At 53.4% G+C, this 7,640-nt stretch overlaps 1 long non-coding RNA gene across 1 annotated transcript; it reads left to right on the top strand.

Moving 5' to 3' along the window:
- The first annotated feature begins 4,138 nt into the window (after nt 1-4,138).
- On the top strand, nt 4,139-7,092 carry LOC140616956 (uncharacterized). Its single transcript, XR_012017243.1, has 3 exons — nt 4,139-4,618; nt 6,473-6,668; nt 6,768-7,092. It is a non-coding gene; the product is annotated as an uncharacterized lncRNA (long non-coding RNA).
- The last annotated feature ends 548 nt before the right edge of the window (nt 7,093-7,640 follow it).

Here is a 7,640-nt window from a genome sequence, read left to right as displayed (position 1 = left end):
TGCTTTCCAGCCTCACCCAACCCCTGGAGGGCCTTGCACGGAAGCTGGGACAGAGGCTGAGATTCGCCAGAGGCTGAAGGAGCTCCTCTTTCCCACCTGGGCAGGCTTTGCAGTGGGAGGGCTGGGGCTGAGACCCGGGCGATCTGGCATCGGGCAACTGTGGTAGTTGGAATATAGAGGAGAAATCAGAGGTATTTGAAGACGTGGCAGGAGGGAAGGCCAGTGGGGAGGGGCAGTGCGGGTCCCAGGTCTTCCGTGTGGGGTTGACTTAGGGAAGTGGCCTTGGGGGAGGGGTGGGCATGTTTCTGCTGAGGCCGATGCCCCACTCACCTCGGGACACACTCACCTTCATCCTTGATTTTTAGAGCTTGAATTGTAGGTAATGTTGGCTTTGTGAGTCCCTTAATAACATCTTCTGCTCCATTTTGGCCATTTTCTGGAATGTATGCTGATTGAGGACAGAAGGGTTGTCCACCCATCATCTATCTATCATCTATCATCTATCTTTTATAATATTTATCTATTTATTAAAGGGTGGGCAGAGGGAGACAATCCCAAGCAGACTTCATGCTAAACGTGGAGCGTGACCCAGGGCTTGACCTCAAGCCCTTGAGCTCACAACTGGAGCTAAAACTAAGAGTCAGATGTGCAACTGGCTGAGCCACCCAGGCACCTCAAGGGTTGTTTTATTTGTAAGAGAACCTCCAGCCCCCTCCCCAGGCACCACGGAGACCCCTAAAGTGAAGTGGCTTTGCTGAGGGGACCAACTGCTCTCTCACGGGAAGGTTGGGAGGCCTTGGGATACGCACAGCAAATTTTACTGTGCACCAACCCTCCCGCTCCCTGCCCGAGGTTGGATCTAGAACATCCTTGATAGCTTTGATGTCTTTTTTTGCCCTAACCCTGGGGCTTCTGCATTGGTCATGTTGGCTGCTTCAAGAGGTGAGAGGGTGCAAGGGACAAGAGCTCCCTCCTCACCCCTAGTCATGGTGCTTACCCTCTCCAGGCCTTGCTTTAGGGGACACTCACTCTTTCCTACGCCTTTTGAGTTTTAGCATCTCCCAGGTCTTTCCCTGGTGCCTCAGAGATGATTCCTTCTTTTTAGGGACTTTTCTTGAGTGGATGATAATTGAGGGTGAAGAAAAGACAAGAGAGAATGCCTGCCCCTGTCCGGCACCCCCCACCCTCCGTTTTTCATCCCCTAAACCAATCTCCTAGTGTGGTGAGGTTTTGTTCAGGGGACTAGCTTCTCCCTCGTGGGAATGTGAGTGGGGCACGGCAGAAACCGTGAAGCAGAGCAAGGTCCTCTGAGAGGCTAGAGTGTGAGCTCAGGTGTGGGAGGGATGGAGCTCAGCCCGAAAGGGGACGCTTGCCTCGCAGAGAGGCGGGACGCGGAGAAACTCTTAGGCTCTGGCCAGAGCGGGGGCAGGGGGCAGGCTTTGGAGAGCCCCTGGGGCTGGAAGCACGCTAGGCCTGGACGGGTGAGGGGTTAGACAGGTATCCAGAAGGGACGTTGGGAGCAGGAAGTCATTGATTTTGCCTGATGTGAAGGATGCAAGAAGTGGGGTCCCGGGAAGGTAGATCTGAGAGGTAGGCTTGATCCAGATCACGGGCGCCCTGAGCGTCAGGCCAGGAAGTGGAGCCATGTGGTGGGATACGGGGAGCCACAGGGAAGCTCTCGAATGGAGTGTTGGGGAGGGTGGGACGTGATGGAAACCTTTGACGAAAAATGAGCGGGAAATATCAGAAAGGGAGACAGACCATGAGAGACTCCTAACTCTGGGGAACGAACTAGAGGGGGTGGAAGGGGAGGTGGGCGGGGGGATGGGGTGACTGTGTGACGGGCACTGAGGGGGGCACTTGGCGGGATGAGCACTGGGTGTTATTCTATATGTTGGCAAATTGGACACCAATAGAAAATAAATTTATTAAAAAAAAAAGAAACCTTTGACGAACCCTTCCCCTCCGTGCTTCTTCCTTCTGCTATTCCAGACAAACTTTCCTATCTTTCCAGGTCGCCCAGTTCCATTCCAGATGGGGATTCCCTTTTCTCTCCTAGGCTCTATCTTGCTCCTGCACATGATTTTTTTTTTTTTTTTTCCAGGAAGTCTCTTTTGCCCCTGCCTCCTGGAGGTGGGTATCCCAACCCTCCTTGCCCTGGATCCCTCTTCTACTTCCTCCTTCCCTTCATTCACCCTCCATCATTAAAACTCCCACCCAGGGCTGGGGCAGGGAGGGGAGGTGGGGCTCATGGTTCCCTGATCCCGGGGCAGAGGCAGCCCCTGGGGCATCGGCAAAGGAGGAAAGGGTGGCCACGTCAGGTAGGGTGCAGTGGGTGAGCCAAATCCAACTGGGGCCGCCTGAAGCTCCTAGAGCTCTGTCACAAGAGCGTGTGGGTGTGGACAGACGGGAGAGAAATGTCTGCTACACGGGACCCGCCATGAAGGCCTTGCAATATCTACACCAGAGCTCCCTCTCCGTTAGCCAACCCACAGACCTGCGCTACTCCTAACATCCCTATGTGAAAGGAATCATTCTCTGGCTTTTCTCCATGTCTTGTTCGATGCCTAAGTTTCTTTTTTTTAAAATTTTTTTTTTATTTATTTATGATAGTCACAGAGAGAGAGAGAGAGAGAGAGAGAGAGAGGCAGAGACACAGGCAGAGGGAGAAGCAGGCTCCATGCACCGGGAGCCTGATGTGGGATTCGATCCTGGGTCTCCAGGATCGCGCCCTGGGCCAAAGGCAGGCGCCAAACCGCTGCGCCACCCAGGGATCCCGATGCCTAAGTTTCATACCTAAGATGGAAGGGGCGTGACCTGGCTTTAGCCATGGGACAGGATGGGTGCTGACCATTGCGTGCTGTGAGGCCCCCAGCCCTCCATCCTTTCATTCTTTCCGCAATATAAACGGGGCACCTATAAGCACCAGATACGGTGTCAGAGGTTGAGCATACAGCTTCGAGGAAGATTTTGCTTGGGGAAGCTGGCAGTCTGCGGGGGAATTTGGAGGAATTAACATAATTCCATGAACAATGATTTAATTGCATTGTGATGGTGGTGGGAAGGGGCGGGCGGACAGGAGGCAGTGGGAGGGATGATTGGGACCGAACCGTTCTGGGGCCTCAGTGAGGCTGCTCTGAGGAAATCAACCCATTATGGTGGAGGGTGGAGACGTAAAGGGTCAATCATTGGAAGACCAGGCAGGAGGGGCCTGACACGGGGGTGGGTAAAAGAATGAGGTGGGGAAAGGCAGGGAGATGTGCAAGAGTCCAGGCAGGTGGGAAATGTTGGCTTATGGGAGGAGAAGAAGGATGCCACAGTGGCCGGAGCAGCGTGGGCAAACCAGACCAGGCTGTAGGGACAGGCGGGTGCCAGAGGGCACCCGGCCTCCCTCGATCCGAGGGCTCCTGCGTGGAGAACTTGGTGGGAGGCAGGAGCGGGTCTCAGGACACACCTGGGAGAACTGCCTCTGTTGAGGAGGGAAGGGGAGGGATGAGGGGAGGGCCTGTCCCATGCGGAGTGTAAGGACGGGGGCGGGGGAAGGCTCATGTTCACAGGCACGGGGTCCTAGCCCGAGCTGCCGGGAGGACGAGAAGCCATGAACCCCATGCTTCCGGGTACAGAGGCAGGTACACGCGGGGTCCTCAGACGTTCCGCAATCTGGTGTGTTCCACTGTCTTTCTGGGCCTCTTTTAATTTATTTTATTATTTTATTATTTTATTTTATTTTATTTTATTTTATTATTTTATTTTATTTTATTTTATTTTTTTATTTTTTTTTTTAAAGATTTTATTTATTTATTCATGATAGTCACAGAGAGAGAGAGAGAGGCAGAGACACAGGCAGCGGGAGAAGCAGGCTCCATGCACCGGGAGCCCGACGTGGGATTCGATCCCGGGTCTCCAGGATCGCGCCCTGGGCCAAAGGCAGGCGCCAAACCGCTGCGCCACCCAGGGATCCCTATTATTTTATTTTATTATTTTATTTTATTATTTTATTTTATTTTATTATTTTATTTTATTTTATTTTATTTTATTTTATTTTATTTTATTTTTTAAATTTATTTAATTTATTCTTTTTTCTGGGCCTCTTTTAATGGTGACCAGTCTACCAGTGGTGTGCTCTCTCCCTCCCCTCCTCTCCCGCCCCAGGGCCACCTGTTAAGTTCGACGAGGGCTGGCCGGTGCCCACCTTCACCGCGGGTCAGTCCTGGACAGCAGCTCCGGGGCCAGCGTGAACCCGACTCGCATCCGGGCATCCTCTGCCTACCTCTCCCTTCCCCTTCCCACCTGTCCCCTGGGCTATCATCTCTGGTCACACCTTTCTGGGGAGGGGGCTTTGGCAGGAGGGGACGTGGTCCTGTGACCCAGGAAGTCAGACTCCGCTCCTCGGGAAGCCGTGGGGTGGCTGGGGCTTCCCCACGGGCGGGCCAAGTCTGTCTCAGCAGATTGTCCTCGGGCGTACGGGGACGCGGGGACCTTCTCTGGGGCTCCCCACACCATGAGCTGCAGATGTGACCAAGGAGTCTTCGCCCGATCACAGCCTGAAGGCCGAGGAGCGATGCTTAAGGCGTCTTCGGCCCCGGCTGACCACGCTCGACTCCGGGACGGTCTCCCTGTAAGTTAGCAGGAGGGCGGCACGCGGCGAAGGGGCAGAGGTGGGGGTCACCGCGGCCTAGGGGAGGAAGGCCGTCCCTCCTAGTCCCCAGGCTCAGGGGTGGAGAGCTCGCCTACCATTTAGGAGCCAACTGGCTTTGGACGCGTCACATCGCCTCTGACTCTGTCTCAGCTTCTGGGTGTAGGATCCTCCGGGGCCCTTGCCAAGTCCCACGGGGACGGCTCACAAGCGTAGCCAGGGCGGGGCTCCCCCTTTCTCCCCTTCCCTCCCAACCTCTCTTTCTGGCCACCCCTCACCCCTCCGCCCTTGACTCAGCTTCCCCTGCCCCTTCCCTGTCCTCCAGTCCTCCAGTCCTCCAGTGTTCTGTTCTCTCTCTCTCTAAATTTAAATTCAATTAATGAACATATAATGTATTATTAATTTCAGCGGTAGAGGTCAGTGACTCATCAGCCTTCTCTACCGCCCGGCTCCCTACATCACATGCGCTCCTCAATCCATCACCCGCGTGCCCATCCCCCGCCCCTTCCCCCCCAGCACCCTTCAGTCCGTTTCCTGTGATTAAGAGTCTCTGATTTCATCTTGTTTTATTTTTCCCTCCCTTCCTCCATGATCCTCGGTTTTGCTTCTTAGAGTCCACATACTGAGTGAGATTCATGTGATAATCGTCTTTTTCTGGTTGAGGTATCTTGCTTAGCGTGATGCCCTCTAGTTCCAGCCACATCACTGCAGACAGCAAGATTTCATTTTTTTGGCGGCTGACTAGTATTCCGTTGTGTGCACCCCACATCTTTATCCATCACCTGTCGAAGGACATGTGGGCTCTTTCCGGAGTTTAGCCACTGTGGACATAGCTGCTATAAACGTCGGGGTGGGAGTGCCCCTTCGGATCACTACATATGTGTCTTTGGGGTAAATACCTAGAAGTGCAATTGCTGGGTCATAGGGCAGCTCTATTTTTTAGCTTTTTGGGGACCCTCCACACTGTTTTCCAGAGCGGCTGCAGCAGCCTGCGTTCCCACCAGCCGTGTAAGAGGTGCCCCTTTCTCTGCATCCCCACCAACACCTGTCATTTCCGGAATTGTTGATTTTGTGCTTCATTGTGGATTTGCAAATATCTTTTTTTTTTTAAGATTTTATTTATTTATTCATGAGAGACACACAGAGAGAGGCAGAGACACAGGCAGAGGGAGAAGCAGGCTCCATGCAGGGAGCCCGACGTGGGACTCGATCCTGGGTTTCCAGGATCACATCCTGGGGCAAAAGCGGTGCGAGACCGCTGCGCCCCCCTGGGCTGCCCTGGATTTGCAAGTATCTTTTTCAGATAAAGGGCAATTCGAAATCTTTAAGGAACTTATCAAACGCAACACCCAAAGAGCAGACAATCCAATAAAAAAAAAAATAGGCAGAAGACGCGAACAGACAGAGGAGACGTGCCCAGGGCCGCCAGGCACACCAAGAGACGCCCAGGACCACCGCGGTGCTCTAGTCTTAACCTTTCCTCCCTTTCTCTTACACACACTCTGACGCCTCCTGGGACCCACACTACGACTTCCACGTCTCCACCGCAGCCCGATCCATTGCCTGGACATTAGTCCCCAGCAGCTGACGGGCCGTCACAGGAGGCAGGGAAACCTCTCAAACCCTCCAAGCTGCAGAGGCTCCCGTCCTCCCCGCCGTCCCCTGCTCGTCGTCCCTCCCTATTTTCTGCTCTGACAGCACCGCCTTTCACCGAGCAATCTAAATAGAGACCTAAGGGGAATTTTGCATTTTTCCTTCTCCCTGGCCACCTAGGTTACAAGGACACGGACGCCCATCAAGTCTCCCTCGTTACAGCTGCCCCTTTGTCGTTCCTAGGCCTTCACCGTTTGTCTCCACTAAGGAAACAGCCCTTTCCCGGACTTTCCCTCCGCAAGTCTCGGCAAGTCTTCCGTCTACCAGCCGTCTAGTGATTTTGAATTCTCCAGGTGGGGCGAGCTCACACGTCCTTTTACGAGGGGCTCCTGTCTCCCTTCCATGTCGACTCCCCCCCATTCCATCATCGGGACTCTGGGTTAGTCTTCTCAAATTTCTTTCAATCTCTTGCATAAATTTTGTTTTGTCTGCCTCTTCATGCGTTCTCCTCTGCCTGCTGTCTTTACTGCCCTCCTAGGTCTAGGTGGGTCTAGATGGCGTGGCGTCTCTCTACTCGTCCTGCAAGATTCAGATCAGGAGGACCTTCTTTCCAGATGTCTCCGTGGCGTTCCTGTCCTCCTTCCCGTCCCCACCCAGCAGGGTGGAGTGTCCCTGTGGGTTCCTTGTGCTTCTCCCTCTCTCAGCGTTGCCCGGCCTTTCCCCAGGCAGCCTGCACAGGGCTGAGTCTCCCGCACCACGCGAGCTGTGGGGTCAGAGACCCTGTTTGTCTATGTACCCTCAGCCCAAACAAGATGCCTAACACACACACAAAAATAAATAAATTAAAAAAATGCCTAACACAGTACGAAGGCCCTATTTTTTTTTTTTTTTGATAAAGTGAGAATACCTTCAGAATTTGGGCTGAAGGCATGTGGAACTGGTGAACTATGTTTAGCTTGATCTATTGGAAACTGGGAATTTCACTGCTACACTCACTTGATGTGCACTTTGCTGGAGTATCTGTGGGATTTACTAAGTGAACCTCACCCGATAACTCCCTCTGGCTTGCAAGGTCGGCTTTGTGCCCATGGTGTAGAAATCTGGTGACTTAGGCCATGGAAGCTTTTTTGAGCTTCCCATGAAAGAGAGCTTTCACGCTCTCAAAGGTGTGGGGAGTCTCTTTGGGGCTCCATGGTGAAGAGGGCTGGCACTGGGCTCTGGATTCCTAGGTGGTCCACGGTGGGACTCCCCAGGAAGGGCCCTCGGGACAGGTTAAGATACAGGGAATATTTTGCTTGAGAGAGAATCATGCTACTGTGTTAAAGTAATGGCTTCCAGCAGGATCCTCAGGCGGAAAAGCCAGCTAGTTCCTGTAGTCTATGGTGGAAATAAAGTTGGGAGTCAGGGGGTG

Source organism: Canis lupus, chromosome 25 (genome assembly GCF_048164855.1).
Source record: "Canis lupus baileyi chromosome 25, mCanLup2.hap1, whole genome shotgun sequence".
NCBI lineage: Eukaryota > Metazoa > Chordata > Mammalia > Carnivora > Canidae > Canis > Canis lupus.
This window is presented reverse-complemented; position numbering and strand designations above follow the sequence as displayed.